Source organism: Lolium perenne, chromosome 2 (genome assembly GCF_019359855.2).
Source record: "Lolium perenne isolate Kyuss_39 chromosome 2, Kyuss_2.0, whole genome shotgun sequence".
Lineage (NCBI taxonomy): Eukaryota > Viridiplantae > Streptophyta > Magnoliopsida > Poales > Poaceae > Lolium > Lolium perenne.
In genome coordinates this window covers 132,496,072-132,508,661 of record NC_067245.2, presented here as the reverse complement: position 1 = coordinate 132,508,661, position 12,590 = coordinate 132,496,072, and the positions used below count along the sequence as shown (strand labels likewise).

The 12,590-nt window shown below is 44.0% G+C and overlaps 1 long non-coding RNA gene across 1 annotated transcript; it reads left to right on the top strand.

Annotated features, from left to right (window-relative positions):
- The first annotated feature begins 9,652 nt into the window (after positions 1-9,652).
- On the top strand, positions 9,653-12,191 carry LOC127333442 (uncharacterized). Its single transcript, XR_011751966.1, has 4 exons — positions 9,653-9,915; positions 10,030-10,291; positions 11,044-11,103; positions 11,989-12,191. It is a non-coding gene; the product is annotated as an uncharacterized lncRNA (long non-coding RNA).
- Positions 12,192-12,590: the final 399 nt, after the last annotated feature.

Here is a 12,590-nt window from a genome sequence, read left to right as displayed (position 1 = left end):
AAATAATCAATAGTCTTTGTCTGCCGCCAATTTCAGTAATCTTCATAGCCGAGATTTTCCGTTAAAAAGGTGACATCACTACTGACGATAGCCACGATCTTTGTATTGGGAAGACGCGAGAGCCGTCCGTTCACTGACCTGCGGGCCCAAAACCTGCGACCTGTTGACACGTTACGCAAGTGGGGGACACACGTCCTCCACTTTTTCTGCTCCACGCGCTGTAGCGCCTGTCCAGTTCCATCATGGTAAAAGTACCATTGTACCCTTTGATCCACGTGTAAAGCATCAAGTTTATTTGGAGAACATCCAACGGTGCGGCGTTCCGACTAAGCTTGCTATAAATACTCTCATTCTTCCTCGCGTATTCCCCTTCGCCGCACCTGTGCTCATACCTCCTCTGCTCCAATCTCCATTGCCAACATCCAAGTTCTAGCGCACGCGCACTGCTCCACTTTCTCCACACCATCGTTGATGCCGCGGCGGCCAAGACTTTCAAGGCATACCACCCCCGAAGCGAAAATGGTGACAACGGATCTGGGGAGCACTGAGTGGGAGAGATCCAAGATCTCCGCTCAAGACATCAACTTGCTGAAGAAGCTTGGGATCAGCAAAAGGAAAGATTCGCTGCTCTTCCCCAGCGAGGAGAGCTATCCATCTCCTCCGATCGAGTACCGGGTCAGTTTCGTTGACCACCTCATCCATGGTCTTTCTTCCCCAATTCATGATTTTCTGTGTGGGTTGCTTTTTGTTTACGGATGGCAACTTCACCATCTTACTCCCAACTCCATCCTCCACATCTCGATCTTTATCACTCTTTGCGAATCTTTCCTTGGAGTCCAGCCTAACTAGGCTTTATGGAAGCGCATTTTCCTCCTTCGCCGTAATAGCTCTCCCAACGTTGCCTATAACATAGGCGGCGTTGTTATCTGTGTCCGCCCTGATGTCGAGTACTTCGATGTCAAATTCCCTGACTCAGTTCAAGGGTGGTGCAAAAAATTGTTGTATATCTACGAGGAAAGTCACGACTCGGCAGAACACAACATTCCCCCTTTCGATGGCAACGAAAAAATCTGTCGCCGCCGGTCCTGGGACGCAGAGGCTAGCGACGAAGAAAAAGCGGCGACAGAGGTGCTGATGACGCGCATCCACGAGCTTCAAAATACCCGTGGACAAGAATTGTCGGGTATCCAAATCACGGCATATTTCCTTAGGATTAGGGTGCAACCTTTGCAAGCTCGCATGTCGATAGATTTACCGGTCAAGGACTTAGAAAAACTTGTCCAAAAAATCTCGTCGCTTAGCAAGAAAGACACTGTCCCGTCATCTTGCCGTGTGACACCATATAGCGCCACCAACACGCTTCCGTAGGTAATATATTTTTATCGTCTGCTTGTTCATTCACTTACTTCTTCTCTTTTTTTACTGTTATTTCTTCGACTGCTGTTATTGATACAAAGTCCTGTCGATATTTTTTCTATCTTGTCCAGAACCACAAAACTGCGTCGCCTCTTCCTCCCCTTCCCGAAGGTGGAGAGGTTGAAGATCGCGCCATCATTACTGAAGACACCCGGGTTCTTCCTCCTCCTGAGTGCGAAGTCGCGGTTTCTCACAAACCCGCAGCTTCCTCTGAAAAGGAATATGAATCCGAGGCTACCGCATCGACACACTCCCTCCCCTCCGTTGTTTCTCCAAGGAACAAGAGAAAAAGGGACGAAGTTGCCGATTGTGGCACCTCCAAAGCCGGCGCATCTCCTGCCGAAGAAGTTGTTCCTACTGAGGAAAGGATAACTCAACCCTTACGAAGATGCTCTTGTCAGCTCGTAAGTTCTTGCTGCTCTTTGTTGTTTGCTCTTGATATTTTGTCTATGTTGTTTCTTATATTGTCGCCTTTTTATTGTAGTGGTGACGAGGATGAAGATCCACCTATTGACGCGACTGCTCGAACGAGTACGTCGCGTACTTTAGTTGTCTCTGAAGCTCAGCCTGACGGGGATGAAACCTCGCCTCCTCAGCAAGACATCGAGAATCCAACTCCAATTGCAAGCCCCCATGCCCCTTCACCAAAGAGGGCTAGGGTTGAGCCGGCCAAGGAGCCTACCTTGCTAATTGGTAGTTCCACGACTCCTTCAATGGATGATGTAAGTTGTTCATTTCTTCTTTTATGTTCTGAATTTTTCAATGCTTTCGACTCTCCTTTGCTTGTTGCTGTCGAACTTTTTTGCTTCCTATATTGATTTTTTGATCTCTATTTTTCTTTGCAGCCTTTGATGAAGGAGTTTATCCGTCTCGGTACCCAATTCGTCGGGTACCGTGACCATGCGAAAAAGCTTGAAGGTACTATTTTTGCTGCTTCTTCTGGCAAATGACTTCCCCCTGATTCTTTTGTCATGACATTATTACTGTCGATTGTTTTACCAGCCAATCTTGCGGAAGCCAACAAGCGCGCTGATGCTCTTGCTCTTAAATTGGAGCAAAGCGAAAAAGCTCGCAAGAAAGCTGAAGCAGATGCTACCGCTGTCGAAGATCTTCGAAAAAGACTTCAAGACGCGGAAACTTCTTTAAACGAAAACATTGCTCAGCAGTCTGCTCGAGAAGATGAAATCCTTGCTCGCTTGGAGTCGCAGAGTTGGCGTTTTGTCAGTGAGTACTTCAAACCATTGTTATTTCTTCGGATGATCATATTTTTCCTGGCGCACTTTTTGACGAGCTTCCTTTTGCTTGTTTGTAGGGAAAACGCATCAGGATTTCGACTTGGAAAGTCTTGAAGGAGACCGCCTTCTTGACGCGCTCTCCCTCCTTGAGATTCATGGAGACGAGGCACGCGAAGGCCTTGCTGACGCTAAAGCAGGTCTGTTGAAGCTTTTCCCCTACTTCTTTGCTAGGAAGAAAGAGCCCGAGACTTTTACAGCTCTCGCCAAGTGCTTCAATTCGAAAGAAGATCTTGGGCTCAATCTGCGACAAGAAGGCCTGAAGATTGGTGTCGAAGGCACCATTGCTTTGGTTGCTGACAGCCAACAAGATGTCGACTGGGCTAAACTTGGCGATATAAAGGAGATGGAGACGAAGAAATGGCAGTCTTTGATTAAGGCTGCCAAGCCAAACTCAAAGCCAATCCTCGCCTTCCTTGGATGCAAGCCAACTCCCGCTCCCAGTTCGTCGAAGCCGGAGGTCAAGTAGACCACCTCGTCTCTCTTTTGTTTTTCTTCTCTTTTGATGCTGTCGCCAAAGTAGTTTTGGCGACAACTATCCCACTAGTCCAGTAGGAATCCTCCTTTGTAATAGCCATGTAACTATCTGACCTTATTAATGAAAAGCTATGTTGCCGAGATAATGATATCGAAGTATTTCTTCCAGTTAATTTTTGACAATTACACCGTGGTGCCTCCCTCTGCTGCTTTGCCTGCCACATCTTACTCGAAAAGGTCCTCCGCTGACAAGTTTATTGGAGGTTCGTCGAGTGCTACACAGAATGAAGATTTGGACGAACTTTGTCAACAACTGCAGTCGATGAAAAAACAATCTCTCGTGATAATGGAACAATCTCGGAGATCATCTGAAAATGAAAAACTGGCTGTTCAGCAAGCTCGGGAAGCTATAGCGTTGAAGGAAACTGCGGTTGCTGAGGCTACTGAAGCTACTTCCCGAGAAAATTTTATGCTTCAACTAATGAACGATGCTAGCTTGGATATGATGGGTACGCTCCGCAAACGTAGTCATGCTGTCTTTTGTTCTTACTGTCTTAATTGCTTACTGATGCTCTCGCTAAAATAGGTTCTTTTTGGATACTGCTGCCGAAGATCAACGCGTGGAAGCCCGAACCAATGTGCTTCTCAGGCTTGCTCGTCAACATGGTTCCAATTTCTGGGCTACTCCTGAGCGTACTCGCCAAATAATCAGATTTCAAGATCGCGTGAGTCAGGTCAGTGATTTTCTCGACTTCTGCACAAGAACCTTGTCTCTAGTTTATAGTACCATGTTTCCTCGTAACAAAATACCAGACACTCTCCCTACTGTGATGGAGAAGTTCCGAGATGCCCCTCGTATCCATAATTTTGTACGGGCTCAGCTATCTGCTGGGGCAAGATTCGCCATGATTATGATACAGATCTGCTACCCGAAATTAGATCTGACTCAAATTATCGCCAAGTGTCTGGCCAAGCAAACGAAGTGGAAGAGGAACATCGACAAAATCAACGACACTGTAACCCCTGTAGCCGAAGAAATGATGGATGAACTTCTTCGGATGGACTCAGAATTCTTTGTAAAAGGTAGCAATGCTGAACATAAAACTGGTGCTGCAAACAATGAAGGTGTAAACATAGATGATATATTGGGTAACAACTGAGTTTTACTATATTGCGGGAGTTCATATATTTTCTTTCTTTTGTCGAATTTTTCTTGATGATGAAGTTGTCTATATTGGAAGATATAATCTATATTGTAAAGCCCCCGAGCCTTTGGCCAGAACTCGAGCTATGTTTGCGCCTCGATGAAGTTACTATTTTGCGAGCGTGTATATATATTTTGTTGCCACGGGTTATGCGCCCCTGAGCCTGTCGACAAAAAATGATGTATATCACCAATATCTTTTACTATATTGCAGCACCGTGAGCCCGCCTCATTAAAAACCTTTCAGCCCCACTCGGTGCCCTGAAAGGAAAAGAGTGCGTCTGAAAACTCCCGGGCGTTTCAGTACATTGTATGTTTACAAGGAGGACTATATTTCGACTTCAAGCGTAAAAACGCCTTAGCTGCGCCACGTTCCAGGGATTTTGCTCGGGAACCCCAGTCTTCTTGTCCTTTATCCTGTACGCTCCTCCTTCGATTACTTCTGTGACTATGTAAGGGCCAAGCCACGGCGACTCGAGTTTTTCATGGCTTTTTTGCGTGAGCTGTAGAACTAAGTCGCCGACCTGAAAGGATCTTGGTCGCAAACGTTGAATGTGGTAGTTTTTCAAGTCTTGCTGGTACTTGGTGACCCGTGATAATACTTCGTCTCGAGCTTCGTCAAGTGCATCGACATCGTCCTCCAATGCTTTTCTGGAAGCTTCTTCATCATATTCCGTGACTCGTGGAGAATCATGCTCTATTTCTATCGGCAATACTGCCTCAGCTCCATGGACCAGGAAAAACGGAGTTTCCTGTGTCGCTGTATTTGGTGTTGTTCGAATACTCCATAGTACACTTGGCAGCTCCTCTGGCCAAGTATGTCGCGCTTTCTCCAATGGTGCTAGCAGGCGCTTCTTGATACCATTGCAAATGATTCCATTGGCTTTCTCGACTTGACCATTGGTCTGCGAGTGCGCAACTGACGCAAAGTGCAGTTTGATGCCCAACTCTGCACAGTATGCCTTGAATTCCTTGGATGTGAAATTACTACCATTGTCCGTGACGATGCTATGAGGTACTCCAAACTGAAAAACGATGCTTTTCACGAACTTGATTGCCGACGCTCCGTCTGGTGAATTGATCGGCTTTGCTTCTATCCACTTGGTAAATTTGTCGACAACGACGAGCATATACTCGTATCCTCCTGGTGAGGCCTTGTGTAATTTTCTCACCATATCGAGACCCCACTGAGCAAAGGGCCAAGACAACGGTATTGGCATCAACTCTGCTGCCGGAGAATGAGGTTTTGCGGCAAATCTCTGGCACGCGTCGCAAGTTCGAACTATCTCCTTCGCATCTTCGATTGCTGTCAACCAATAAAATCCTGCTCTGAAAATCTTGGTTGCTATAGCTCGACTGCTTGCGTGATGACCACATATTCCTTCATGTACATCCTTCAGAATTAGCCTTCCTTCTTCGGGTGTGACGCACCTTTGTAACACTCCCAAAATACTTCGCTTGTACAACTCCCCTTTGACCACAGAAGGCTTTAGATCGTCTAATAACTCGCCTTGCTTCAACTGGGCCATCGGGTATTTCTTTCCTTAGGATGTATGATATGTACGCTTGCATCCATGGAATTTGCACCATCATTACTAGGTCATGTTCCTCTTCTTCTTCTAGTGCTTCTTTTGGAGCCCCCGAGGGTTTCTCATCCTTCTGTTTCTTCTGTGCTTTCTTCGGCTTTGTAGATCTCTCGGCTATCTCTTCCCAGAACACGCCTAGTGGAATTGCGAGACATTGCGACCCAATGTTTGCAAGAACATCGGCTTCATCATTGCTCAACCTACTGATGTGAATTACTTCGCATCCATCAAACAGCTTCTCTAGCTCGTTGTACACTTCTTTGTATGCTACCATACTATCATTGACTGCATCACATTGGTTCATGACTTGCTGAGCCACCAATTGTGAGTCGCCAAATATTTTTAGTCGAGTTGCACCACAAGCCTTCGCCATCTTCATCCCGTGTATAAGAGCTTCGTATTCTGCCTCATTGTTAGACGCGTTTGGAAATGTCATCCATAAGACATACTTTAATTTGTCGCCTTCAGGTGATATTAGTATCACGCCTGCTCCAGCTCCCTCTAATCTCTTGGACCCGTCGAAGTTCATAGTCCAGGTTCTCGATAAATCCGGGGGTCCTGTATTTTGTAGCTCCATCCACTCTGCGATGAAATCTGGTAGAATTTGCGACTTTATTGCTTTTCTTTTTTTCATACGTGATGTCCCGAGGAGAAAGCTCTATTCCCCAAAGGGAGACACAACCCGTAGCCTCTGGATTGTTTAGTATATTGGATAAAGGCGCCTCGTTGACCACTATTATCGGATGCGCCAAAAAATAGTGCCGCAATTTTCTTGTGGTCGTAACCACTCCATATGCTAGCTTCTGGTACTGCGGATATCGTTGTTTTGAAGGCGATAAAACTTCACTGATGAAATATACCGGCCTCTGAACTCCATGGAGTTTTCCTTCTTCCTCTCTTTCGACTACAAGTGCTGTGCTGACCACTGATACGTCTCCAACGTATCTATAATTTATGATGTTCCATGCTAGTTTTATGACAATACCTTCATGCTTTGCTCACACTTTATAATGATTTTATGCATTTTCCGGAACTAACCTATTAACAAGATGCCGAAGTGCCAGTTCCTGTTTTCTGCTGTTTTTGGTTCCAGAAAGGCTATTTGGGCAATATTCTCGGAATTCGACGAAACAAAAGCCAAACATCTTATTTCACCGAGACGGACCGGAACACTGAAGGGGAGCCGGAGAGGAGGCCCAGGGCCCCCACACCACACTGGGGTGTGGCCTAGGAGTGGGGCGCGCCGCCCTATGGGGTGGGCCCCCCAGGCACCCCCTCGCGCCGCCTCTTCGCCTATAAAATCACTCGAGACCTAAAAACCCGACACCAATTGACGAAACTCTAGAAAGACTCCAGGGGCGCCGCCGCCATCGCGAAACTCCAATTCGGGGGACATCATCTCTGTTCCGGCACGCCGCCGGGACGGGGAAGTGCCCCCGGAAGCCATCTCCATTGACGCCACCGCCTCCATCATGCTCCGTGAGTAGTTCCCCCATGGACTACGGGTTCTAGCAGTAGCTAGTTGGTACTCTCTCTCCCATGTACTTCAATACAATGATCTCATGAGCCGCCTTACATGATTGAGATCCATCTGATGTAATCAGTGTTGTGTTTGTTGGGATCCGATGAATTGTTACATTATGATTAGTCTATCTATAAAGTTTGTGAAGTTATTGTTGCTGCAATCTTGTTGTTTTTAATGCTTGTCACTAGTGCACGAGTGGCATGATCTTAGATTTAAGCTCTATATTTATTGCTTAGATTATATCTACAAGTTGTTTGCACATGTCTATGTCTGGAACCCGAGGCCCCAGAGTGACAGCAACTGGGATAACTGGAGGGGAAGGCTTAGATATGAGGATCACATGTTTTTACCAAGTGTTAATGCTTTGCTTCGGTGCTCTATTAAAAGGAGTACCTTAATTACCAGTAGATTCCCTTGAGGCCCGGCTGCCACTGGCTAGTAGGACAAAAGATGTTATGCAAGGTTCTCATTGCGAGCACGTATGACTATATATGGAAAACATGCCTACATGATTAATAAATTGATGTTCTGTCTTAATGCTATTTCAATCCTATCAATTTCCCAACTGTAATTTGTTCACCCAACACTTGTCACTTGTTATTGGAGAGTTACCACTAGTGTAGATAGCTGGGAACCCCGGTCCATCTCTCATCATCATATACTCGTTCCTATATGACATTGGAAGTAGTATCAACTATTTTCTGATGCCATTGCCTCTGTGTTACTGCTGCTGCTGTGTTACTGTTACTATTGCTCTCATATTACTGCTGCTTTCACATCACCACTGTTACTAGTACTTTTCCAGGTGCAGCTGAATTAACAACTCATTTGTTAAGGCTTATAAGTATTCTTTACCTCCCCTTGTGTCGAATCAATAAATTTGGGTTTTACTTCCCTCGAAGACTGTTGCGATCCTCTATACTTGTGGGTTATCAAGACTATTTTCTGGCGCCGTTGCCGGGGAGGCATAGCTCTACTCATAAGTTCACCTGGGGAGTACACTCTACATCTCTCTCTGTTTTTATTTTATTTTATTTTGTTTTGCTTAGTTTACTTTTGTCTAGTTTATTTGTGCTTAGTTTATTTCTGTCTAGTATTATTTTGCTTAGTTTATTTTTGTCTAGTTTGTTTTTGTCTTATTTTACTTTTCTTATATACCCCAAAATCTATAAAAATTTGAAAAACCAAAAAATTAAAAACTGTTGTTATGGGAGAACCCACAACCTATTCGGAGCTTATTGAAATATATATGAATTATAGAGAATCAAGAACGGGTAAAGTCATGAGTGCTGTGATAGAAAAATTGAATACAATTGCTAAAATCTTGCTTAAACGCCATGATATAAATTGTTGCTCTAAACAGGATACTAAACATCTGAAATTCCAATGTGGCTTTAGTGAAGAAGTTTTAATTAAGAACTATAATTGGAATAACTATATTCATTTTGTGTTCGAAGAGGTAGAACAATTTATCTGATTTATGGGAGCTTCTGAGATCGAATCCTTCATGTCTAAAAATTATGAAACTTGTGTTGCTTGTAAGGACCTTAAATATTATGTCTCTTCTATCCTTAATTTTTGCATAGAAAGTTACAGTGATAATCCTTATATCATTTTTTTTTTGAAGGTTGAATCCTTATATCATTGATGATAAAGAGAGACTCATTAATGCACAAGAATGCACTCACAATTTGCAGGAACCTATGTAACATCCCAAAATCTGAGAATTTTAAAATTTATGCATTGCATCATATCAGCCTGTCAAAGTTTCAGTTTTAGAAAATGTTTTACATGTTTCTTGCATAAAAGTGTTTTATATTACTAGTTTTGCTCCTTGTTGATTAATCTATATGCAAACTATTTTTATCCTAGTGCTTTACTGGATTGGGGCTGTGTCCATTAAATCTAGATACAATACTGGGAGTATTTACAAATTTTAGTATTTTTATTTGCGTCTGTTTTAGTAACTAGAACGGAGAAGAAAAGAGAATAAAGAAAAAAAAAGTGTGGCAAGGCAACGAACGAGCTCATCATCGAGCCAGGCAGCCTGCGTATATGCGAGTCGCGTACGGCCGCGCTCGTGTACGGCCGTGCTGGCCCAGCGGCACGCACATGCGAGGCAGCAGCGCAGCAGCTTCTTTTTTTTTTTTTTCCAATAATCGCTGGGACCCACGATCATCTTCTAGCTTGGGATAGAGTCCAACCTGCGTACGAGTTTGTTACAGACGCGAGAAGTGCCAACTACTTCGCCCGATTTCTCTCGGATTTTTACCCCTTTTTCCACGAAACTTCGTCTATAAATACCCCATAATCTTCTCCGTTTTTGCTCCCCGAAATCCCCAATTGTTGCGCCGCCAGGCTGCGCAAATTTCTCGCCGGAGTTCGAGCCGCCGCCGCCATCGCTGAGCTTCGGAGGTTAATCCGTTAATGTCACCGTCGTCTCAGACCTCCTGAGACCCTCTCGCCTGCACCAATATTTTTCCCCTTGATCTACCACTTCGCTCCCATCCTCTTTTCCCCGATCTGCAGGCCACTAGAACGCCGAGGAAACATCGCCGGAGCTTTCGCCGGAGTTCCGCCGCAACAGAGCTCGGCCAGCCCACTGCCATCGTCGACCGAGGAAGGAGGAGACGCTGAATAGCCAGTCTCTGAGAATCCCCATGAAGCCCCGCAACCCCGTCGACCACTACCCCAGGCCGGAGGAGCATCTGGCCGACGTGAACGACTCTAACCCCCAGGCCGGCACGTTCACTTCAATCACGCCGACAGTTTCATTGTGCTGTGCTCATAGGTATGAGACATATATTCCCCATACGGCGTTAGATCCAAATCCAATGGTCTGTTTAGACTGAACTGACACCTGCATATCCGACTGCTGGGCATATCCGATCGATTCTCGATTTACGATTGATGCTAGCTGATCTAAAACTTTAAAATTTCGTATCAATTGATCCATAGCTCCGTTTTAGATGATTCCTTTTGCATTGAGTTTGTAATTGAATTCTCTGTAACTTTCGTGTAGAAAGTTTCTCCATCCGAGAAACTTTTTCTGACCACTTTTCGGACAAAAATATAAAAGGTCCGCGAAATGTTTAATCTTGTAAAAATCATAAATATATTTTCATAACTCGGATTTGAACAAATAATATATCATTGGATTCAAAAAAATGATAAGCACAACTTGGTACTGTTAATTTGAGATTTGACGCAACTTAAGGATTTTTCAAATTAATAATAGTGTTTATAGTATTTTCGCTATATTTTAAATTATATAAATGATCTTAAGTTGATTTCAGTCGCAAATTAAATATAATGAAATCTCCCATACACTAGAATACTTATTTGTGATTTTCGAAATTATTTTTTTGCATAAGTTCACAGTTTGTATTAAAATGCCTTTTTTTGAAATTGCTATTGAATAAACAAATTCTTATAAAATAGTTTCGAACCTAAACTATTTTGAGAGCATGCATGCATTATTTTGTTATGTGTTTTCTCTGTTTGTGCTCTCTGGATATTTATTGTGATTATTTTATCGTCTAGATCGTGCGGTGTGTAAGGTCTCTTCTTGTAAAGAGAGTGCGAACGACAGCGATAAATAAGGCAAGTTGAACTTTTGATCATAACAGATCTATTGTTTTCCTATATGTGTAGTAGAATTTTAGTACAAGTACATGTGTAGGATTGTTATTGATGGATTGTGTGCTATTGCTATGAAACCCGCGCAGGATAGCCATATGTTTATTATGATTGGATTCATTTCTCGTCAACCTATGTTTGATTGCTTGGATACGCTTACTTTATAAGTGGGTGGAATATCATGTCATGGGTATGTATTAGTTGAAAGGTTAGTTTTAGTCGACAAAATAACAATTGGATGAATTGGGGCGGATATGAATAGTACTTGAGAAGGTTGTAGATCGACCGACATGGTAAGGGGTTTGAGCTGGACTTACTGACATGTATAGGTCGAGTGGCATGGTAAGGGCAGAAAGCCTGACTTACTGACATGTATACTAGTTGATTGGAGGGAGGCATGGTAAGGGCGTTGAGCCTGACTTACTGACATGTTCACTGGTGGTGAGTGGCATGGTAAGGGTGTTGAGCCAGACTTACTGACATGTACATTGGTGATGAGTGACATGGTAAGGGTGTAGAGCCTGACTTACTGACATGTACACTAATGGAGTGGAGATTAGCATGGTAAGGGTATTGAGCCTTACTTACTGACATGTGCAATAAAGAAAAGGAGATTAGCATGGTAGGGGCCCTGGGCTTGGTCTACTCACATGCGCACTATAGGAGTTCGGAGATTAAAATCGCTGGGATAAAAACTAGGATGATAATATGATTGCTTTGTGCAAAATAAAAGTTTGAACCCTCGCCTTGAAAATGTACTTAATTGGTTTGTTATGAGTCTCTAGTCATACTCGCCAATACAATTCCAAATGTATTGACCCTGCGTGGCTGCAACGTTTTATGTTGCAGATATTCCGATGAACGAGTGAGGTTCGATGGTTTGGGTTACGAGTCTATACTCGACATGCTCGCCTGTGGCACATGAAGATGAAGGGCTCCATGCTGATATGTTTCGTTGTAAACTCTGATATTGAGCTAGCCTTGTGCTATGCAACTTGTAATTATTATGTAATATCTGGATCATGCGATATAGTAAAGACCTTTTGATAAGGGCTAAGCCCAAGGATGTGCCCGATCTTCACGGATTTGGGTGGAACTCGTGGGGGTAGGTGGATGAACGCGATGAACACGAAGAACGCGAGGGGGAATCGTGGGGATACAACACACACACGCACACAAACCGGTTTTCCCTCGTTGGCCCGATACACCAACTCGATAGAGGTTGCGAGAAAAGACCTTCCGGTAGAAGTCCCGCAAAGAGATCGACAAATCGAAGCTCGCAAGATCTAGAAGGGTGAAAAGACCGGAAGGTTGATAGAAGTGCAAGCAAAAGACCAAATAGGTAGAAGTGCAAGCAAAAGATCAAACAAACGGTAGAAGTCACCAAAGAGATCTTGACAAGTCGATAAGGAGCCCGGGTGGGTACAAGATCAAAGATCTAGGTAGGGTTC